This window comes from Agelaius phoeniceus, chromosome 2, assembly GCF_051311805.1.
Source record: "Agelaius phoeniceus isolate bAgePho1 chromosome 2, bAgePho1.hap1, whole genome shotgun sequence".
NCBI lineage: Eukaryota > Metazoa > Chordata > Aves > Passeriformes > Icteridae > Agelaius > Agelaius phoeniceus.
The window spans coordinates 9,153,548-9,178,093 of record NC_135266.1 but is presented as its reverse complement, the minus strand read 5'-3'; the positions used below and the strand labels follow the sequence as shown (position 1 = coordinate 9,178,093).

General features: G+C 40.5%; 1 protein-coding gene across 6 annotated transcripts in view; it reads left to right on the top strand.

Annotated features, from left to right (window-relative positions):
• Nucleotides 1-24,546, top strand: part of SYTL5 (synaptotagmin like 5) — an 88,254-nt gene continuing 63,708 nt past the window's right edge. The window contains exon 1 of one of the 6 annotated variants that reach the window (XM_077171808.1): nucleotides 1-175. The gene's annotated coding sequence lies outside the window, so the exon portion shown is untranslated. Of the gene's footprint in view, nucleotides 176-9,845; nucleotides 9,962-10,166; nucleotides 10,904-24,546 lie in introns of those variants that run through there. The other 5 variants (XM_077171815.1, XM_077171803.1, XM_077171821.1 and 2 more) reach the window with 5 other exon arrangements.

The window sequence follows — 24,546 nt, the reverse complement described above, 5'->3', positions numbered from 1 at the left end:
GACAGACAGAAGAGTAATTTTTCCTGAAGGCAGCACCAAAAGGAAGCTTAGAGAATGTGATTTGTGGAGGAACTGCATTTATTTTATCACCCTTACCCAGACTTCTTTATGGATGTCTCTGACTGCATAGTGATTTACTGGAAAAGCTGATGAAGGAGCCAATGTGTGATGAAAGGTAGGACCAGAAATAATGCCTTTAATTAGAACTCAGATAGATTTATGTTAAATATTAAGGAAAAGAAAATCAAAGGATAAGAACAATAAAGCACTGAAGCAGACCTGCTTTTGAAATCACCTCCTCTGGATCAATAACATATTGTTAGCATCTGCCAAGCATCCAGGTGGCCTTTAGAGAGGAGGAAGCATTAAATAATGCTTGAGCTAATTTTAGACACAGATTGATTCAACTTTCACAATTATTGAGGGGTTATTTTCCTTTCTTTCCTTAGAAATTCATTAGGAAAGTATTCATTTTTATGAATAAAAAATTAAAATTTTAATTTCATTAAAAATGAAAAAAAATCATCTTTAATCTAAATTCAATAACCTAAATCACCATTATTTTTCCTTTTTTTTTTTTTTTCATCCTGAGAATGACTAATGTTTAGTGATTTCACAAGAGAAATACAAAATTGTAATAAGGAGCCAGCACACTTCAGGAGGAGTTACCTGGTAACATTGCTTAATTCTTTATTACACTACTGCAAATTGCAAACTGGAAAATGTAAATGGGCTGGCAGTACAATCAGTGCTGAGAACTGTGAGAGGAAATGTGAAAAATGCTGGAAGTGGTGCCTCAGAAATACAACCCTAAATGTAAAAGAACTTTGGGCTTTCATCTTTCAAATGCAGATCAGGAACTTTTAACAAGAAAGAGAACTAACAGTGAGCTTGAAATTACTTGTTGATTAAAAAGCAAAAATTTGAAGAGGATTTGGTGCTCTGGAGAGGTGGCAGTCTGTGCAGGCTGTGCAGATCCTACGCTGCCTGAGCACAGCCAGGAAAAAATGTGAATACTAAAGCAGCTAAAATCGTCTGCCTCCTGTCTCCATTTATCCTTTCCATTGCAGCAAACATTTAAACCTCCACGTTAAACTGTGGAATGCAAAAGCAGAATTCTGTTTGATTTTTCTGACTCTGTTCCTGAGCTACTCATGGCTGGATGCTGGAGGAAGAATCATAGTGTGCTGCTCTTGTTCTTGCTCTCTTCCCACACACACTCACTGCTCAGTACCACAGGGATTGGGAGAGGGGATCAGATGGACTCTTGGGATAATCTACATGGCTCCTCTCCTGCTGGCCAGGTCAGGGATGCTTGAGCCCAGCAGAAATCCTAATTATTTGCTTTTCTGAGTTTTGGGTTTGTTTGTTTTTCAGAGAGTTGTTTTAATGTTAGTGCAGTGACTTGCTTGAAGCTCTTTGAAGAGCTGAGAGGCCACTAAACAATTGTTTAAAAAAATTCTTGGTTCTAGCACAGCAGGTCAGAAGCATTATTGCTACACAACCACTGAGCTGGAGGGGGAGAAGAGCACAGCCTCCTTCACTTCCTAAGCTTTGAAACTTGCTTTAGTAGGAAGTGGATGGAGCAGTGTCTTATCCTTCTGTTCAGGAAAATGTACACACATACTGGGATGTACAATATATACAAACACTTGGGACAAAAACTGATCAACATTTAAAATTTCAATTTCATGGAAAATGCTGACATTTCAGATCTTAGAGTTTCAGCAGAAATTTGAATGAAATGCTGTTTGTGGGAACTGCTCACCTGCTCACTGAAGGCAAGGTGTTTGTTGAGGATTTCATGACAGGACTAAACAAGCCATGATAAGAACAACTTGCACTCTCTCACACTGCATGCACACTCTGGAGCTAGAGCCACCCAGCAGAACAAGCAAATATGACAATGAAGAAGAAAAGGTGATGATGAAGGTAGGACAGGGCACTAACAAGATGTAGAAAGAAATTGTCAAAAGAACTGATTGCCACTGTGCATGGCAGGGACTAATCAGTGCAATCAACCATCTCAAGAGAAGCTTTTACTTGTCCTTAAGGATGTTCTCAGGATTTTTCTGTTCGTATAAGCTTCTAGCATCTTCAAAACTAAAGCTGAGGAGAAGAAAAAAAGGGGGAAAGGACATGAAGAAGAGCTGTCCTGGGAACCAGGTCTTCATTATTCACCTCGGCACCAAACAGAAGAAAAGTTAGTGATGTATCTAGTTATATCTTTGCAGTTTTTAAATATAAATATTAATCTTAAAGAAAGAAGTAAAGGGTCTTAGGCTTGTTGCTAATACCAGTGGTGGTCCTTGAGAACAGTTTTCTCCATTGCTTTTAGGAACTAGGCCAACTCTTGCCTACAGAGGGAACAACAGGTTCATGGTTTAACACAGGGATGTGATTTCCCACTTTGTTCCCTTCTGTGCTGGCACAGAGGTCCCAAACAATGGCACAAATTCCCTGTGCTGAGTTTACATGGAAATGTGCAGGCAGTGGCTGGGGGGCTGTGGTGGTGGGCTCTGTGAGAAGACACCAGGAGCTGCCTCCACATCAGGCACAGCTGGTCCCAGCTTCCTTGAAAATGGATCCAGCTCTACCCAAGGCTGGCCCCATCAGCCAAGCTGCTGCCTCAGCCGATCACAGCTCCCTCTGCACATCCCAGCTGAAGGCAGCACTTTTCTCCAAGCTGCTGGCTGTCAGCATCACTTTATTCAGTGATGCTCAGCAATTAGAGACACAAAAATGCAGCAGGGTGGCAGGTATTACTTGAAGGCCTTTGATTATCAACTTTCTTAGAGCAGGAGAGGAAGATGCATTGTTTATCATTTGCTCCACTTCAGTCATTTTCCTCATTATGGGATAAAGACAGAGCAGGAACAGCAGGAGCAGCTCAGGAACAGAGTGCTGGAGGAAAAACCTAGCACATATCACAGGACTAGGCATTCTCCATCCTATTGCTGGGGCTTTTTTCTCAAAGTCACATCTTTTTTCCAGTAAGATAAAGAAATGGGAATATATCTAACCAAAGCAAGGCACACTACATTTAGGACTTATTACTAATTTTTACATCTATGATAAAGTATTATAATGTATTAACATTTTTGGACCAATTATAGCTGTAACTTGGGATTCAGAAATTCAATATATGATTGTATGTGTGGCTTAAAAAGACTTTTTTCCCCCAGGTAGATCAAATGAGTGTTATAGAATATATTTTACTTTTCCAAAGCCATTAGCAAAGCAATGTGCAAAGCATTTAGAAGAAATTTCTAGTGATCAAAATTGAAAAATAAAGCAAATAAATTCCATGAGTTTATACACTTTTTCTTTTTTTTTTTTTTTTTTAACCAGAAATTGGTTGATTTCAACTGAGAATACCTCCAGATCTCTTTGTTAAAATGTATTGAATTACTTCCTCCTACAAATCAAAATTCACCACAGATGGTTCAGGAAAATGTGCGATCCCTATCTTGAAATCTCAATTTATCTGATTTTCTTATAAGGGTAACCTCCAAAATCAGAGAACCAGAAATAAGACAAGTCTTATTGAGGATATTCATATGACTATGAAGGCTCAGAAATTTGATGATTTCTGAGACAACTGTTTTGTTTGTCAAGATTTCTGTAAATAGTCATGTATGATAAAGAAAATTACCTTCAGTGACCTCATTGTGCAAACACCAAAATGTATCAAGGCTGCCTATTCACATGTTTGTAACTCTTCATTTGCTTCTGGTAAATAATATTAGATAATATGTTAAAATACATGGAATATGGTGGTGTTTTAAATGTTATTCAAGCAGTCATCCCAATGCTGTTGTAAGATTATAAATTTTGGGAGCTTGTGCCCAAATACTCCCACAACATGTGTGTTTGAAGACGACAGATTTCATGATGTATAAACATTTAAGTGAAAATAAGAAGTGTTTGAAAAAGGTTGTGTTTAAAAGCATCCAGCCTGTGAATTTTGTTATAGTGTGCTGTGCATATAAGCATCTTAATCTCACTCTTAATCTCAATCTTTTAAAATTAGAAATACTTCAGTGTCAGCATTAAAAGCAGGCACACTGCTATCCCTTTCTGGAATGCAAGACCTTAATTGCATGCAAGTTAAATAAAACATGTCTCTCTACCATGACCAGGCACTTATCTTTTACACTATTATTTACTTTACTGAGGTGAAAATAACCATTACAGGACTAGGGTGCACTCCTGACATTTTCTTGTTATACATGATACAAAATTCCATACCATTAGAGGTTGAATGAAGAACTGGCAAAAATGTAACATGGATGCACTTACATTTTGGTGATCTTATTTTTCTCTTGTGGTTTGGAAAAACCCCAAGCACATCCTATTTTTAAAGTGGAGTAAACACCACAAGAAGCTGAGCTGATGTGAAGGCTTAGTGCCAGCAGACAAGGTGCTTCAGCCCCTATTCCCTGCCTTGTGCTGCTCAGGATGGGAGGAGGTAGACAAATTAGGGAGTGAATTTAAGCCTTCGTAAAAGGGATCAATGGGAGGAAGATATTTTTAAGATCTGGTTTTATTTCTCATTACCCTACTCTGATTTCTTTGGAAATAAATTAATTTCCCCAACTGGAGGCTGTTTTGCCTGTGACAGTAACTGGTGAGCGATCCATCCCTGTCCTCATCTTGACCCATGAGTTTTTTGTTGTATTTTCTCTCCCTGTCCAGTTGAGGAGGGGAGTGACAGAGACTTTCATGGGTAACTAGCATCCCCTACAAGTGTTCAAGGCAACATTTGGGCTGTGTTTATAAGTCACTTAAACCACGTTGAAGAAGCACTTGATTGAAGATGATAGAATCACAGAATTATGGAATGGTTTTGGCTGGGAAGGGACCTTGAAGACCAACCTCTTAACTAGATCTGGTTACTCAGAGCCCCTTTTAGTTTACAGCCCTTAGCAATAATCACCTCATAAGAGTACTACTGTGAACAGTGCATTTAGCAAAACATCATGCAAATGAAATAAAAACAAATTAGAGCCTTTCTCCATTTCATTGAGCTTTCTAAATGGTGAAGAATTACTTTATAAAAGAAATGGAAGTACTTTTTGCTGTGCAGATGTGAGTTTGTCACCCTAGTTATTTTTCCAAACCCTGTTTTAAATGCAGAATGCAGCTTCTCTGTTCCTAAGCAAGGTTTCTTGTCAAGGACAAGTTGAACTGATTTGTTTGAGCTAAAATGTCCTTTCAGTTTCTGACCAGAATGAGAAGCATTGATGAATAAAGCCTGCCTTAAATGTTTGTTGCTGCTGTTAACAAGTACCTTTGCTTGCAGCAGGGTAATTCCATAGAAAGACAAATTTGGGGATCAAAGAGTTGGTACACCATGTTAATTCAATAAAACCCTGCAGTTTTAAAGACTCTTTTTCTGGTTGGCTTATACCAAAGTATTGCAGTGAGTCAGGATGATGCAAAGACATTGGTGAAAGATCTTGGCTTTAGAGTAGGACAGTGGCAGAAAACAGAGGAAGATGATGAGTTTTGCCTGAATCCCCAGAAATGTTTGCAATCCATGTATTATAGACAGGCTCCAAGGGTCTGTGTCTGCATTTTCAGCAAAGTTACTGTAGTCATCTTGCAGAGTTTTAGGGAGGTTTTCTTAGAAGAAATGCCATAACTCTTCACAGATCTAGCAAAAATGTTGAGGTTAAGCGTTAAAAAAATAATTAGGGAGCTAAGAGAAGACTGTTTCTCTTCATTCTCTATTGTGTGGAATTTTAGGGGTGTTCTGGGGTTTTTTGCCTCTGCATCTTCTAAAAAGTCCTAGATCTAGTGAACTGACAACTAATATTTAAGTGTCTTGAACTGTATTCTTGATGAACCTTACAAATTTTATATGTAGGAAATCAACTGGTTTCATTAAACATTTCTGAAGTTTGTAGAGGCCATTAAAATTATTTGCAATAAAATAGTTATGAAAAACACAATTATTTTACTGATTAATTTGCTAATTAGTAAAATTGTAGCTAGCTATTTTGAAGTAAAATGATAATTCTAAAGAAGTACTTTGGTACATTTAGGATGAAATGATATGTTTGGGTCCCAGTCTATGCTTTGCAGGTGCATCATAAATGTTCAAGTTCTTTCAGTGTTTTTTTCAGTGTTGCCTGGAGAAATATTTTTCAACATGGAACACCAGGTACTTGGATATTAACTGAACCTTCTTCATGCAGCACTTCATTCTACAGCTCAGCTGTGACTCACTTTGCACAGCTTATTCTTGTGCAAAAAATGACATAGCTAACACCAAAATAATTGTCTAAATAAATCGTGCACGGAGTAATGGGGTTTGTAAGAGCATTCCCTTAGCTTGCATGAGTCCATTCTAGGCAGTAATTCAAATACTGGCTTCATACAGCACAGCGAGGCACTAATTAGTGTCTTCTCTTATTCTTTTTCTTTTAAATGTACTGAAGAAAAGCAGGAGAAAGTAAATAGATTCCTCATTTTATGATGTGAGAAAGGAAAGTACAAATGTGTTGCTGCATTTGATATCTCTCTGTGTCTGCTTTTAACTTCTCCTTTAAAAGGAACAGGAGATGCTGTAATTACTCTGAAAAGCTTTTTGTAAATACCTGCTTTTCTAAATCCTTTCAGTGGCTGAAACAGGAATGGCCTTGTCTCAGAAGAGCTAATGTCACCAGTTCTCCCTTTTTCATTTCTAAGTCTGTGACATGTAATTTTTCTGTTGGTGTAGCAACTAACATTAAGGAAAACCTTGGCAAAGATTTGCCCTCTTGTACAAGAGGCTTAATTCTTCTTGTATAATATTTCCTGCATCTTGGTTTTGACAATGCTTATTTAGTATGGAGATGAAGAGAGGGCTGAGGTGACAGTGAATAACTGGAATGAAGCTTGGAAAATGCCGCTTTTCTCTCAGAGGGAAGCTTGGCTTTGCAATAAGAAAACATCTTCGTGTCACATAAGTAAAAACACTGGGCCAAGTAAGCTCAGGGACAAGAAGCTCTGACTTGCAACCCAGTGCCTTTGTTACAAAGACAAAATCCAAGCCCTAAGAAAACCAGATGGGTCTGGACCATAATTCCACTGGGTTGTGCTGATCACATGAAGATTCATGATGTACACTGAAAAGAAGATTCTTGGGGCTATGTCAAATTCCAACAAACCTTGTATGTCACACACTCACCAAGAAGGAATTGTGAAGGAAACAGTGAAACAAATGAAATTAAATGTATTTTTAAGTAAAATTAACTCAGCAGGCATAATAACATTGATTGAATTAAATTGCCTTTTGTCAAGAAGGAGCTCTGAGTGAACTGATGAATAATTTGAAGAAGCATGGTGCTATTGCTCCTGAAACAGTCACCGTATTTCTTTTTGAAATATTATCTTGCCTTTTTATTAATTAGTGCATCAAACCAGGCATTTCTTCCAAACATAAATTTGAAGTTTTTCCCCTTTTAGCTGGAAGTGCAAAGCAGCACATCAGTATCACAGGCCACATTAAAATTTTAACAGAGAGTCTTTTTTACAGAAATGCCAAAAAGCCCTTAATTTAAAATGCAGAACATACAAGATCTCAAACCACTGAAAAAAAAAAAAAAACCCACAGAAAGAGGACACTTTCATTGAAATATCTTCCTTAATTTTTTGACTGCTAGAAGGTACTTCTGAGGTCTCTATTTTCTATGAATACCTCCAGGAAGTGATAGCATAACTCCTTGAGCACAGAGTTGGCAAAACGCACACTCCTTTCTCCATGATGACTGCAATTACACTTTTGGAAAACAGCCCAGGGAGTGCTCAACTGGACAATGAGAACTGCATATCTAATCTTCCTCCACAAAGGCTTTTTTTTTTTTTTTTAATTTTGTTTCCAAATTCTGCTCCAAACACACGTATGATCCAGGAGAAAAATGTAAATAGCTGTTCCTGAGTAGCTCTTGCTGTTAACAGCTATGGGTGTTTATCAAAAATCTCTATTTTATGCACATGATCTCTTCCTCAAAACCTTTAAGTTTAGAAAATTGCATCTATAGTCTATTTTTCTCATATTTACTGATATTTAGATTGCTTATCTAATATTTTCTAATATTTAGATAAGGGTGAAGAGAAATAAAGCTTGCAGGGCATTCAATGCTACTGAAAATGGAAGCAAACTAGGTTTTGTTCATAAAAGTTATTGAACTGAATTCTGTGTAATTTGCACAAGTTCTTCCCATTTGGAAGAATTTGTGGCTGTGTGAACCAGGCTATCATTAAATGATGAAGTTCCTTGATTTCTGGTGCATGGAATTAGCAGTTCTGCATCCAGAGAAGAAAGCTGACTACAAAACTTCTGTCCCAGAGGACAAGAGAGTTGTCAGAGTACTCTGGAAAAAGGCCATGAGCACTGCAATTCATCCTTAATAAAGCTGCAGTCTGGGACCATAGCTGGCTAATGCTTTACAGCAGTACAAGTGTTATTTATGGAGATTGGAGTCACCAAAGAAATAGCAGCAAGAACACTTTATCTTTGTCCTGAATAGGCCACAGATTTCTGTAATCCTGGTTTACACATCCCTTGGTTCCTGTGGTCTGTTATGGATCACAAAGGGTGATTAATAAATGTGAGCTGGTATGGGCAGTGCTACCTAAATTACATGGGGCCTCCAGTTTCTATGGCTGCTTTCTGTCCCAAGAGAAACACAAAAGTTCTGTTATGTTCCTCAGAAATTCTCCTTGTACTTGGATGTCTGGTTGGTAATGCTGTACCTGAGCTCTGGATGTGCAAACAGCTGTCAGCCCTTCCTTTCACCAGCCCCACAAACAACATTTATAAGATGAAACTGTAAAAAACCCCATGTAAATCTGGAGTTGTTGTTTTAATACTTAATACATGATCAAATCATGCATTACAGAATATATTCACTTGGGTGCTTTTTAGATAATGATTCACACTATTATAGAGAGCAATGTGTTATTCTAGTAATTGCAGGCAGAGGATGTACCTGAGCATTTAATTTAGAGCAGATCCCTACAATAGCTTTGCCTGAACAAGTCAAAAAACAATGTTGTGAGTATAACATGTAGCAAACTCAAATTGTCCTTCAAAGGTGGTGTGTTTATATACTAGCCAAGTAAATATTGTACCTCCCAATAATATTTTTTTGCAACACATGCATTATTTGAAGTAACACAAACCCAGCAATTTTTAAAAAAAATAGTTTGAGGGTAATGAGTAACATTACATTGCTGTTGTACATAAACAGCAGATTTCATGCTAATTTTTTTATGTGAAAGCTGAGCAGGAGATTCTGGTTGTATGCATCAGAATTTTTTGAAAGTTATATAATTTCACAGCTATGAAAAAAAAAGTTTCAACTATTTTCATGTGGCATACCTCTGTTTATTCCACCAGTTGCAGAATAGTATTTTTACGTGTAAGGAAGTGCATGTAAGTGCTAAATTGGTTTCCTTATCTTTCTTAGGTACCTGCTATATGAGCTCTTCAGGTACCTGAGGGCGAATGAATCATTTAGTTCATCTGGATGAATCAAGATGCAGTTTTCACTGTGTTGCTTTTGAATTTTGGAATATTTTGTAATACTTGTAGCTGTTTGATAAATCCAGCTCTTTTGAACTATTGGAAGTGATGGTCATAAAGCTTAATAAGTGCTGCCTATGGGTGTAAGGAGGACAGCTGTGACAAGTGCCTTTTATTATAGTCTGAAATACAATTTTACGTTGTGGACGCTTCCCTCACCCGGTGCAGACACACCTGTTGTTTAATAAAGGTTGAAAACCCGTAAAACAGTAAAGTCAATACCGGGTTTTTTTTCCCTTTCCAAACCCTCTCTGATAAATCACAGAATCTCCCGCTGAGCTGCCAGTTCCGCACTACTAAACCCTCGCTGAAAACTGGGAGATGATACTGACGGGATCCGCACCCTTCCCAACGCCGTCGGAAGGATGGGGTGACGCGACAGGGGTCCGCACTGTCCCCCCTGCATGGGACGGCGGTGGCGAAGGGGAGCGGGAAGGGAGAGGAGAAGGAGGAGAGGGGAGAAGGAGGACAAGGGAGGAGAGGGGAGAAGGAGGACAAGGGAGGAGAGGTGCGCTGCGGAGGCGCTCCCGCCCGGCCCCGCTCCGGCTGCTCCGCCCCGCTCCCGGCAGGTCGGGACGGCGGCCCCGGGTCCCACATCCCTGCCCGGCTCCCGCATCCCGGCCCAGCTCCTGCATCCCTGCCCGGCTCCCACATCCCTGCCCGGGTCCCACATCCCTGCCCGGCTCCCGCATCCCTGCCCAGCTCCTGCATCCCTGCCCGGCTCCCGCATCCCTGCCCGGCTCCCGCATCCCGGCCCGGCTCCCGCGTCCCGACCCTGCTACCAGCCGGCGAGAGGCGCTGCGGGAGCGCGGCCGCGGGGCCGGATCGGCAGCGGGAGAGGTGCGGGGGGACGCGGCGGAGGCGGCTCCGCTCCCGGCGGGGACGGCTGGGCTGGAGGCAGCCCCGGAGCCCCGGGCTGCGGGAGGAGCGGTGCCGCGGGCGGGGACGGCGGACAGGCTGGCCGTGGCAGGGCTGTACCAGGCTGGCCGTGGCAGGGCTGTACCAGGCTGGCCGTGGCAGGGCTGCACCAGGCTGGCCGTGGCAGGGCTGTACCAGGCTGGCCGTGGCAGGGCTGTACCAGGCTGGCCGTGGCAGGGCTGCCCCCGCGGGGTCGCTGCGAGCCTGCTGTGCCCCGCCGGAGTGCGGGGCTGTCGGCGCTCGGTGCGGGCTGTGCGCTCCGTGCCCAGCCAGGAGCCGAGCCCGAGGCAGAGGGATTCATTCACCTGCCAACCCCAGCGGGCTGCCGGGCTGGCAGCAGCAGCTCTCGGCGGGGGCAGCAGCAATGGTGCTGCTCGTACGTGATTTTCCTCTCCTGCGAGGTTCCTGGTGAGTCCTTCATTCTTATTAGCAACTGGTTTGAGGGGGTGTTTTGTTTAGTTCTCTTTTATTCCCTTTTCTTCACTCCGAGAGCAGAACCCGAGGAGGGAGCCTGCGGGGGACGGTGGGGACCCTCCCGCCGGCGCCCTGCCTGGAGCTGGGGCGGCTCTGGTCCGGCTCCCCATGCGGGGACCGGGTACTCTGGTGCTAATAACCTGATAGGGGATGCCTGCATATTTGGTTGGGGTTTTATTTTTTAGCAACGCTTTCTACAATGTGAAAATCCCAGGAGGCAGGTCTTGCCGTCTGGGGTTGTTGTGCCGTGGGAGGGATGATAAAGAACGGGCGTGCAGGTGTTCTCTGCACCCCTGAGCAGGTGAGAGGCTCTGGGCGCCCAGGTGAAGATTGCCGTGTGCTGCCTCTGTTTTTCTTCCTTTAAAAAGTATAGTTACTTATTCTTAAATACAATAATGTATAACTTCAATTTTATTTTATGGCTATACAAATAAAATAATAAATTACGGAGGCTGAGAACCAGCTACACAGGAGTTTTGGATACTTGATAGCTACTGAATGCAGCTATCCACCAATCATTTCAGTATTCCAAGTGTGGAGTCATAGCAAGGAAACAGTAAGGGATTCTGCACTCCAGAGTTAGTGATTTTTGGGAAGTCTTGGCAGGAAACATTTAATGTGACTGCCAGGGAAATAGCCCTTTCAATGAATCTGAGATGATAGAGCAGGTAGGACAATTATTCCTGAAGTGCACAAGTGTTTCTGTTCTGCTGTGTGCACTTCAGCTGGGAGATTTGTCCAAGGTGCAGCCCATTAAGCCTTTTTAAGACCCCTGCAGTAGAGATGCCTGGAGCATATGTTGGTTTTGGTGGGTCCAAAAGGAAGAAGTGGTGTTTGGATTCTTGCCTAAAAAAGGTTGGGGTGAGGAATGGCCTCCTTACTGAAGAAAAACAGGGATTTAAGAACAGCCAGGGCTGGAAATTTGAACATCTTGGGACTAGAGAGGGAAGATTTAAAAATAAAAACATTCATTAGACGAATAAGTTCTTAGAGGTTTTCATCGCTAAAAAACTAAACCAGGGATGGTTTTTCTAAAGGCAGGTTTATTTCTAGGGAGACTTAGTATGGGGAAATCTTATGGGCTCTATGTAGGGGAGGGCAGAACAAGTGATCATAATGAACCCTTATTGCCTTGATTAGGCATATAATCAGGAAAACTCCATCATCTCTGAGAGCACTCCCTTCATGCATTCTCTTTCCTTTGCTTCCCAACTTTCTTGATGTAAAAGGGCTCAATAATACTGACAGCAGCCCTGAGGAGGGCTTGAGGGTCTTGGTGGATGACAAGCTCAGCATGACCTGGCCACGTGCCCTTGTATCCCACAAAGCCAAACGTGTCCTGGGCTCCATCAACAGTGGGGGCAGCAGGTCCAGGGAGGGGATTTTGCCCCTCTGCTCTGGTGGGACCCCACCTGCAGTGCTGCATCCAGCTCTGGGGCCCCCAGCATGGGAACAACTTGGACCTGCTGGAGTGAGTGCAGAGGAGACCACAGAGATAATCAGGGGGCTGGATCACCTCTGATAGGAGGGCAGACTGAGAGGGTTGGGGTTGTTAGCCTGGAGAAGGCTCTGGGGGGACCTTTTAGCACCTTTCAGTACCTAAAGGGGGCTACAGGAAAGCTGGAGGGGGCTTTTGACAAGGACGTATCATGATAGGACAAGGGCTAATGCCCTTAAGCTGAAAGAGGGTTGATTTAGATTGAATATTAGTAAAAATTCTTCACCATGATCTTGGTGAGGTACTGGAGCAGATTGCCAGAGAAACTGTGAATGACCCATTCCTGGCAGTGCTGAAGGCCATGTTGGGTGGGGCTTTGAGTGACCTGATCCAGTGGAAATTGTCTCTGCCCGTGGCAGGTGGGATGGAACTGGGTGAACTTTTAGGTCCCTTTCAACCCAACCCATTCTGTGTTTCTGTGACACCAATGCTTAGACTTTCACTAGATGTTTTTCTGTGGATCTTTGATATAAATTATTCCCCAAGTGCAATTAGATCCAGGGGTCTCCTTGTTTCTGTTTTACATCCAAGCAATTATGGAAGGTGAGAGTTGCTATTCATAGATCTGAGTAAGCTTTGAGGAATGTGGTTTGTAAGGCTCAGGTGTGGGTACAATTCCCAGACACTATCAAAGTGTTTAAACACTGGAAGTTATTTAACATGTTAACATTACTGAGTAACCTTCAGCACATTTACCCTTAAGAAATACTTAGTAGAATGTTTGACTTTTTTAGATTTTATGGTTGTTGAAATCTTAAGTTCTTTAGGGATAAAGAAATGCTTATTTAACCAATATTCTATGTAAGTTTTGGGTTGTAGCTGTGTTTTTTACAGTGGAAAGACAGTAGGCATGAAGGATCTTACTGAACAATTTTCAGTGTGATGGTGCAGCCACCCAGTTGTTTGCCTGTCTGTAAAACATGTCTGTATTACATAATGCTCCAAGTCTCCTTATCAGGAGACATAAATTACATATCTGGTGTTTAACTACCATCTCTTAGTGAGACATTTGGTGTTGTGGGGTGGAGGGAGGAAGGGAATCTATTTGCTAGAACGATGGCTGAAGACATCTGCAGTGCAGGACTGTGCTGTGACTGAGCACTGCTTCCAGTGTTTTATTGCCCTTTGCCTTGCCTACATTTACTCTGCCTTCTAATCAAACTGCTCATAGCAGGGATGAGCACACTTGTGGGGCTCTTCCTCCAGAGCCTGGAAACACAGGAGAGCAGAATAGGCAAGCACAGTGGGAAGAACAGACCTTGAAGACCAGCATGGATTTGGTTCCAAGGGTGGTAGGTAGGGGGTAATTTTTGGTAGGCACAGGAAGCTCTTATGTGTGTATTTCTTTGAATTTCACAGTAACTTTTCTCAACTCTTTATATTGAAGGAATACATAAACATATATATATATATACACACACAATATAACAATGAAGCTTCCTGCATTCTTTCTATTCCAAACACCCTGGGTCTGCTGTTAAAAAAAACCCCAACATCTGTTTCAAGCTCATGTCTTAGTCTGCCCTAGGTATGACTGAGTGACCCTGTTTTGTGGGGCTTTCCATATGCTGGAGCACAGCTTCAGGACAGAATCAATTGCTTGAGAATTGAATTTGTCTGGCTTTTTCTTTTAGTCTTTCTCTGCCTGCACTGAAATTTCTGTATTCAATTACTCTAATCTGGACCTTTTTATTTGCTTTGTTACTTTTCCCTGGGTATGCTTTTTGTATTGCTGAGAAACAGAAATGGAATCAGAAATGAAACAAAATTCCATTGTGGTTTGAACTATATTCCACAAACGAGTATTAACAGGAAGCTCCTTAAATAAGCATTTTATTTATTTTGAAGGGAGTTGCTCTGCACCTTCACTTAACTGCACCTCTGGAATACTTAAATTACCTGGGGCATCCCTCATTGTTGACATATAACTTTTTTTTTTTTTTGGGGGTGTGAGAGATTATCTCCCAGCACAGCCTGTGCTTTTTAGGAGTGGTTGCATTCTGTGTGGGGCTGACTTGTGATCTGCATGCAGCTGGACATAATTGTGTCTGACCTGGGGCTCCAGGCGTTTTTGGATCCCTCTGCCACCTTTCACCTGCACAAGCTGTGCCTGGCAAGCTCTGTAAGTAGCAGTGCATCCACAGGTGGGAGACAAACATTTCACAGGACGAGGGTCTCCAAGATTTTATATAATTTATAAAATATATACCAAGGTGGAGACAATGTAAGAATTGTGAACAGCACCAATGTGTTTCCAGGGCTTGAACAGGAGTGGAGCTTGGAGGAGATGTTTGGGTTTGGGGTATTTTTATGTGTATAATAAAAAAGTTGCAAGTGTTACCTGAATAATGTGGAAGAAAATGTCCATGACCATGGGAACATTGTTTCCAAGGGTTCTGCTATTGAATATCTGGGAAAAAACTGGTGTTTGAAAGCAGACCATTTGTCACTTGGAGATGATATTTTGCATTTGCTGTTACTGCATTACACAGCTGATGGCTTTTTGAGCAGTTTTATGTGCTTTGAATGTGAACTTGCCTCCCTACTTCTGCAGCCATTGCAGAGCTCGAGAGAAGCTCAGCCTCAGCAAGAGTTCTACTTAATATTGGTTCTAAAACCTCATTCCCTTTCCTAAATCTTTGCACAAAGTCCCTGGTGAGTCAGAGAAGAGAAAAATGGAGGAAATAAGGATCCAAATTCCCATTCTCACAATATTAAGAAAATAAGTAGGCTAATAATGCCAAGTTTAACAGGTGTTTATACATGCATGCAAATTTGGAAGGCCTCAGTTGAGTAAATATTCAATTCAATAAAGATATAGTCTAGGAATTAGCATCCATTCACTGTAGGCATTAGTGCAGCAATGGCACAAAGGCATCATGGAGTGTGTTAACATCAAAAGCCAAGAACATGAGATTTGTGTGGGGAATGGAGAGTCTTAATCCTGTCTAAACTAATCCAGAAGACAGAAATAGGAGGAAAGTGAGTGTTCTTAAAGCCTGTAGGTTTGAAACATATTTGAGTTTAGCACTGAAAAATAATAGTAAAAAAAAAAAAAAGCAACACAGCTGTCTGCATGGAAATGTTGCATTGCAGAAGCCACTTTTCCTAACAGTGTTTTCTAAACTAGCTCTTTTTTCTGTAATGTTTTTCACAGTTGCCAACTCTAAAACAGCTTCCTTGACTCTAGTCATGCTCTGGAGTAGAATACCAAGTACATTTTTCTCTCAAGGAGTGTTTCTATTCCTTTTTTCTACAGACGCATTTTAAACCTCTTAAATATTTTAAAATTCAGATGCTACAGTAGTGAAAATGTCTATTAGCTGTTGGCATCTTTATCCAGGTTAGAGCTCTCTTTATTGTTGCTACCAATGTGAAGTTTTAGAGGGGGAAAAATGAGTTTTTGATGGAAATGTAGTTCTTAACTCTGTCTAGCTTTGAAACCCCCACTGTCAGAACAATATGGATGAGTAGGAAGCAGTTAGGAGGAGAACAGCGATTAATGCACTCAAGAATAACGATTTCTTAGGTAAGACTGAAAATGAATAAGGGAGAAGGTTGTACCTCCGTGGTATTTTGTCTCTGCTGGGGAATGGTGGCAGCAAAGAAAGGTGGAGAAGTTTGAGAAACCTGTGCAAACACAAGAGTCACCTGGCTGGTGAGGGGAAAGCGAGGAGTGCCCTGGAAGAGGGCTGGGAATTGTGTGTTTGTAAACCCTGTGCTGTGCTGCCTTTAGGGAGTGCTTGTTTGGCTTTGGCTTTCCTAGATGAAGATGCAGAACCTGAATGGAGTTTATTCATGGGGATTTAACCAGGCATTCTCCCTTTATCTGGGCTGTCAGCATTGGGCACTATAAATAATATTCCTTTGGATTTCCTCTTTTTCCTGAATGTATTTCAGCAGGGGTTTGTTTTGGTCAAGACTGTGAGGCTCTATAATGAAATTATTTAAATGGTAACATCCATGATACAGTACAATTCCCTTGATCAAGTTTTCTCTTATGAACCTTTTTTGAGACAACCTCCAACTTTGCAGGAATTTGCTGTTTGCCATGAACTCACTTTAAACCATGACCTTGCCAGTGACATTTCACTTTTATTGTGGAAGAGAGCAGAAACACATCAACATGATTTGTGGCAGGCTAGTTTTGAAAGTGCACATTCTCAATTAAGTGTCTAAATAATTAATGTTAGAGTCCTTGTATTTGAATTGAAATTATGAACTCACTTCTGATTAATTTTGTGAAAACATTTTCATATTAGTTTGCCATGTCATGTTTCCAAATATGAAAAGACTGTGTTTGGGAGTAAAAGCAGAAAAGAATTCAGTGTCAGGCTTGCTGAAGACTTGGACCATTGACCTGTAAAAATTTTCCCTCTGAGCAATGCAGTGTGTCTTCTGTCCCATTCCTGTGCCTGCTGAGATCATGAAGGTTCTGGATTTCAGTCACTGAGCCTCTGCACTCATTCACATCTTGGTTTCTGATGGGATTGATCTGAGCCAGTTCTGTTACTAAAGACAGAATCATTTCATTAAATTAATTTTAAACATACTGTAGATTGATTCAGAGGGTCACTATGTCCATAGTGGGCCACTTAACATTCATAGCAATATCACAAATAATGCTTTTTCCTTCTGACCTTTCTCCATGAAAAAGTAATGTCCAAACAGCAATAACTGTTTCTGAACTTTCAATCTGTGCAATATCATATTTGGTTTGATACCAAAAGCAGCCATCAGACAGCATGTCATGGATGATTGCTGGTTTGTTTGGGGTGTGTCAATGTGTATCACCAGCACATGAACAGCTGATCTCCACTATGAAAACCCCATGAGTTCAGCAAAAATGAGGCACTTTAATTGCACAAGGGGGTTATGGTGGAATAGTTTATTGTACATGCTGTGTGTAGCACATGTGTTTTTGATTGCCCAAGGCTCAAAAAGCCAAAAGTACTCCAAGTCTTTTTTGATACCCTTGCCTTCTGATTTGATACAATTCTGCTGATTCTCCTTGGCAGCAGACCACACCTCATGTATAAACTTGCACTTTTTTTCAAACTGAGTTTAGTTTTAGCATTCTAAAAAAAGCCCCTTTTGAAATTCTGGCTTTTTTTAAGGGGGAGGGGATGAGACCAGGTTGAAGGTTTTCACTCTGACCTTCAAGGAACAGAGGAATGGCAAGAGGGATAGAATAATGTATCATCATGTGGCAGCCTCACACAGCCAGGAATGCCAGATTTTTGTTTCAGGTTGGTTGTTGTTGTTGTTGTTGTTTTATCAGTAATTCTAATTAAAAAAATATCCAGTAACAAGACTAAGCAGGAGGCCAGTGACAATTAGCAACCTGTGTTTGTGGTCTAGAAAGAGTCTTTGCTCCCAGTGGGTTTCTGCTGAGTTTTGAAGGATCTTGAATACCTGATCAGTTTGTGGTTCATTCTAAAAGCATAGACAGAAACTTGCTCTTTTGAAAGAGTACCTAAAAATAGCAGTGGAAAATACCTCTAACATGGAAATGTATTCCCTGTGGTTTGATGTATTTTGTTTACCAGTGCCTATGGATAGTGCAAAAAGAAAATAGGCCAACTGCACAGCAATTTAAAATGAGATTCTTTCAATTGGTCAGTCACAAGTCAAGCAAATGTTTTTGGATTAGCCAAATGTAATTACTTTTTGTACTATAAAATGTCTTCATCCTTAAATTAAGAGACTGTGACCATATTATTTGACTATTAATATATTATCACATTTCTGTTGTTATTTAGGGGATCCCATTGCATTGATCCACCCAACTTATTACTTCTGCACCTCCAGTTAATACCTGATGCAATCTGAGGATGTTGATTTGATAAATACACAGTATGGTACAGCACAATTTTGGCTTTCCATCTGTGGGTTTTGTGCTCTGTATATAATCCTCAGCAGCAGAGGTTGACTTCTCCCATTGTGTTTTTGAGCCCTGACATAAAATAAAATGTAAATAGAAGGTCAGCATGGTGAAAACATGACCAGTGATCCTACCAGAAGAAGGGTGTGCTTTAATGTGCTCAGGGGCTGTGCTGGTTTTGCTGCAGTGCCCTGGCTACCTGAGACCTTTTGGTTTTTCTCCAACAGCTGTAACACAACATTGCATTAAAACTGTTGGGTTTGAGGGAAACTAAAAATGGAGCTGAAGCCAGCTGAACAATATAAAGACAATTCAATTTCTTTAGCAGAGCTGTACCAGTTTATATTACAGGCTGGATTCTGTATTTAAAGCAATTCAAACTGGGATCTTTGTTCTCACGGGCAATTCTCTCTGACACAATGAGTGGGGAGACTCCTTTTAGTGTCCTTCCAGACATGAATTTAAATGGTTTATTCCCTCACACATGGACACTCAGTTATATGTGGGAACCCATGCACATCTGGCTGGTAGTTCTCAATCTTTAATGAAACCCCAAAACTGAGATGTGCACGTTCACAGGGACAGATTTCAATGTCAACCTTGACAATCAAATTAGGCTTTCCAAGGTTTGTGGCAGTTCTGCATTGGAAAAACATCTAAACTGGATTGGTTTGAGTAGTTTTAGTCTAGACTGAGTGTGAACAGAATGATTGTTGCAGTCATAGTGGCTGAAACACGAAAGAAATAATAGCTTTGAGCTCTAGCAAAACCAGATAGTTTTTCATAGGTCTAATTATTTCACCCTTAGAGTCCCTTTTCCAACCCCTGGTACAATTGCTCTTCAATCTTTTATTCCTGTGGAGCACTAAAGACAGAATGACTTGCCAATGACTACTGTTACACCTTCCCCACATTAAAGAACATTAATTATTTATGTGCCTAGAGACCTCAAGTAGGGTGAGGGTGAGAGAAGCTGTAACAAAATGGAGAAAAAAAAATAAAAAGGGACAGAAGTTATCCAAGTGGAAAACAGCAAAAGAGTGTTTAAGGCTCACAGCCATTAACTGTGATACATTTCATGGCCTGTGCTAGTGCAGCTTTTCTTGCTTTCTGAGACCAAAACATAAGAGCATTTACATTATGCCAGAAAGTACAAATAGAATGGAGCAAATACCAAGGAGTACTTTCTTTTTCCTTCCCACAATTGTCCATGAATCAAAACTTAAATGAAACTGGTGCTCCTGTGCTTCCTTAGTTGCATTTATGTCTGGACTATTGCAATTAATAGATCTGATAGTCTAAAAGTCAAAGGCAGCTTTCTAAATTCTGTGAAACTTCCCAAACTGAGATGTTTCTATTCTGATACTCCAGGGTATTAGTCTTAGCTTTCAGTGCCTTGTTCTCTCAATCTACAGTTTAATTAACTTTTGCACCATTTCTAGTATTGGTTTACATGAGAAAATCATCAAAGGAATTGTTTTGGTGTGTAGAGTTCCTTCTTCTAACTGAGCAAGTAGTACCAGCTGTCCCAGAAGTTTGAATTTCTTTGTTTAAGGGATGACAAAGATGGTTATAGAAGTCTAGCAAGAATCTCCCTTCTGTTAAGAGTGAGAAGAGATGGAATTGACTCTTTTGGGTGCACTGCAAGTGGCATAACCAGCAATTCTTATAGATCAGGTTGTCCAATCCCTCTTGCACACAGTAGATTTTTTGCTTTGTATTTATTTTGTGCTTGTGGTTGGTTTTTGTTTATTTTTTGGGGTTTTTCCTTCACATTCTTCCAAAATTTCCCAAATTTGACCATTGGGAAGTTTGTTTTCATGTACTTGGTAGCTTTTGCAAGACTTATTGAACTTATATGAGCTACACCTTCCTCCACAAGCTTAAAATATGGTTTTAACCAGACAAATTTTAACAGCATCTGCAAAAAAATGTTCCCTGACAGAAAATGTTTCCTATCCTTTTAAGGCTGAAGTCCCTGTCCTAAGACTTGCATATGAATTTTTGAAAATGGAAATTATGTACACCTATGACAAAGTAAAGCAATTCATTTATTCATTCATTAAACCCCTGTTTTTCCTTGGCATAACCTCTTGGACCAGGAGATGGAGTTGTCCCTGTGCTGGCTCCAAGCAGAAGCAGAGAGAAGTTGAGAGATTTGCTGTGGTTTACATGTATTTCATCTTTGTACCAGCCTGCTGCTCCTCTTGGAGGTTTTTCCCTTTCCCTATTTTTACATGGATTTAGGATTTCCCATGAGCAGAGGTGAACTGATAATTTGCATGACAAAATATCACAGAACAAAAGCATTCAAGAAACTTCCCAGAATTTGGATGTTTTATGAGTAATTTTATGAAAATTACTTGTATAGATGGAACTTTTATTTTTGAAATATCTGTAATACATTACTGAGGAGACACAATCCAACTGAAGAGTTGGAGAGAGCCAAGCAATTCTAAATTTGCCTTTAAATGAATTGTAGTGAGCTTTGCCTACTACTACAGCAGAAGTGAATTCATGAAAAGCTGAAGAAAATTTCAGAGCTCAATACAAGAAAGATGTCAGAGCAGGTAAATTGGTGTATGGATTTTGAGACTAGTTTCAAGGGTCTATTTTTTTCATATATATTATATATATGAGCACCGATAAAATGAAATATCATGCATTCCCCAGAATTGTGCTGAATCTGACAGTCTAAATCCTCCTTACCCAATTCTGTGGCAGCAGGAAAATGAGAAGTCTGAGTAATCTGTGTCAAAGTGGTCAGCTTATCTTCCTTCTGCAGGCTGGAGGGAATGTTCCAGTATCTGAAAGCATTCATACACTTCATATTCAATCATCTCTTCCCTTTGTCTCCTCAGCAGGTCATGAGTAATCTTCAGTTTGTAAAAGCAATAAGGCCTGCACTTAGGACATCTAGGGGCAATGAATTCATTTATTAAACCAATTTTAGTCCACACCTAGAGACCTGGAAATCCAATTGTGCCTCTCCTTTTGCCTTTGTGGGTAGGACATCCCTGTTCCCAAACATTAGGACTGTGTGTAAGTAATTAAGCTTTTTATTTAGTTTTTTTTTATTTAAACAGAATATTTTTGAGTATCCTGGCTTACTCACTTCACAAACAATTGAGGAGAACATCCCACATGTGAGATCATCTGTGATTACACAGAGACAACTGCTCCTTTATCTGCCAAGAATCCCAGGGAGATTCTAGTCTGGAAAATCAGATTTTGTTCACATATGGGCAAGATATCCTTGGCCTACATAATCTCCAAACCTCTTGTTTCTCTTCCTCTGATGTGAAGACTTGTATCCCTTGCTGTGTCATGGGAACACCTCTGCCCTGAGCTGTGGGATGGGTGCTTCCCATGCACTTGGAGTTATTTGGAAGGGTTGGATCTGCACAGGGAAACTGAGTTGGGCTCCCTGGTGGGCTACAGACCAGGAGAGGTGTTCAGGTGTGGTGCTGCAAAGCAGATTTTATCCTCCTCTTGCTTCATCTGAAAGATGTGTGGTGACCTGACCAGATGTGTTTGTTCACAAGTGGGGAAAAGCACTTGGCTTGGTGTGAGGGAAACTGGACAATAAAGGAGCTTAAGGTGGGATGAATCTTACAGATGAGATTTGACAGCTCTGCATCTCTGGGGGTAAATTTCCTCTTGAGAAAGGAAGAATGAAATGTTGAGAAATGGATTCATTTCTATAGTGTGTCTGTTTATTAGTTTGTCAAATCTATTGAGTAACATTACCAGAACACACCAAAGTTGGCAATGTCTTGGTCAGAAAATCCAATGATCTCAAGGTTGATCCTTTCTGTAGAAAAGCACAGTTCAACATGCAACCCCTTTCCCTCCCTATGCACCAAAACAAAGTCCTCAAGCCGTACTTTAATTCAAGGAAAGTTTAAAACTTTGTAGTTGTTGTTAATGGAGTGGTGCTCCCTGCTTGAACACCACACGTTTCCTGGTGGCAGGAGACCTTCCTGAGGATGTTTTGTGCAAGCAGCTCAGCATCCTGTGGTCTCTCTGTGAGTGCTGCAGTTCATGCTGTGTTTGACCTATGGGCTGGCACAGCTGCACTGCAGAGCTGTGCCATCAAACAGGCAGCTAAACAATGCTGAGTTCAACCAGAAAGTTCTTCCACCTCCCATCCTGAATTGTTTCATAGTGTACTGTGCTCCTCTTTTTAAGAGGCTGTGCAGTAATGCTGCAGGTAGTTTATTTATAAGTACAAGAGATGAAGGAGTGGAGGGAGAGGCTGAGAATCTGAGTATGTTTGTTAAAACGTGGCTTGGAGTTTCTAGGACTCATTATTAAAGAGAAGCAACTGCCCTTTCTAAGGGTGATCTCTTATTTCAGAAATGTCTTGCAGTTTTCTCAGTAACAGATTAAATATTACAGATTAATCTTGTCTTCAGATACTATTTTCAGCAAGTATTTAACACTGAATTACCCCTACAGAGAGATTACAGGTTGATAAAGGGATCAGGTTAGCTTCTCTTGTTTTGGGTTTGGTCTGTAGGTTTTGAGGTAAATTTGAAGCAGTTGAGAAACTTCAATGATTTCTTTCCAAGTGCGATCCCCTCACACTGGGAGAGGATATTTTATTCTTTCAACGTTCTTTTAATAGCCTGAGGTGTGTTCTTTACAAGGCTGTGCTTCTCATTCAGTAAATAATGTGTAGCAAAGACAAAGATACTTTAGTTGTGTTTAGCTTGTTGTATTTTCAGTTTGTAATGTAGGCTTTTCCTGGATTTTACTGCTTCTCCTGGTACATTATACATCCCTAATAACATTCTCTCTGACTTCAACATTTTTGTTTAATTTTTGCATATTTTTTAAATCTTACATGAGGAAAAGCTTATAGAAATATCAATCCTCTAGTGTCTCCTAAGAAGATGCTGTCTCACAGCTGGAAAGGACATTCAGCTTCCATGACAGACTTTCTCAGTGTCTCTTACTAATCTTCTGTGTGGGAATTATTTTGTTTGGAATAGTGCTGATGCTTGTAAATGAATGTTGTAGAGAAGACTTTCAGATTTCCAGCTGATTTTAGATACTCTGATGAATAAGATTATGGAAATATAATCTTATTACTTGTAACTGGTTTTCCAGTTTATCAGTTTTCCTGTTCACAATCACTTTTTGTTAAACACAATCATTGCTCTACAGTTCTGCACTGGTGTGCATATATTTAAAAATATGTAAAAGATAAATATGGAGGGTTCCCCCTTAAAAAAATAGGTTTTGTGGCTTTTTGGAGGGAGGAGTATTTGAAAGGGAGGAAGAGGATGAGTGAAGGATTTCTGTTCCCTATAACCAGGTGAAGAATTTTGTACTTCAGGACACAACACTCAAACTGCTGTGTATCCATGAGTTTCTTGAAAACAATATGGGATAATAGATACACTATACACTTGAAAAATCAGGTTGTCTGTAAGTGGAGTGTCAGACATAAAGATATTTTGAATACCAAAGTGTTTCTCTTCTTGTTCTGCTTTTAACTTACAGGCTTTTAGTTTTCTAAATAAAATTAATATATCAAAATTGTTATATAAATATCCGTGTTTGTACACATGGATACGTGTGTACAAGTGAGATATAAAACCTCCACTAATGAGACATGGGCTTTGTGCTGAATGGTGGAACTTGGAAGAAATTTTGGGCAGCTGCCTTGGCATTATCTTTTCTGAGTGTTGAATGGAACAGAAAATCCTGTGGAAAACAAGATTTTGGTTGTGTATTTTAAAAGTCTTTTCATACTGCCAAGTGAGCTGAATGAAAATTGACACATTTTTAAGATGCTGAACAGCTGAAAGCCTGAGGTAGGACCAAAAGCTGTACCTAAGATTTTGTGACTTACAGGTTTGGTTTTGTTTCCTGAAGAATTCCAGGAATATCATTCCCAAGAGAGGAATAATTGCTTAGGGGCATTGTGCACACACACACACACACACACACACAAAAGCTCAATTGCTGAGAGTTGGAATGTCATTGATTTTCACAAGTGGTAAAGGTAAGAGTTGCTATAGACTATTCACTTAGGATGATCAGAAAGTGTTTTTGTTAAGATGTCTTTTTTGTTTGTGGTTATTCACTCTGCTTTCTGGAAACATTCCTTTAGGGACTCTAAATAAAGAGGAAAAGTGTGTTTGCACTTGCTGGTTTGCAGTAATCATAGAGGAAAGACTAAAG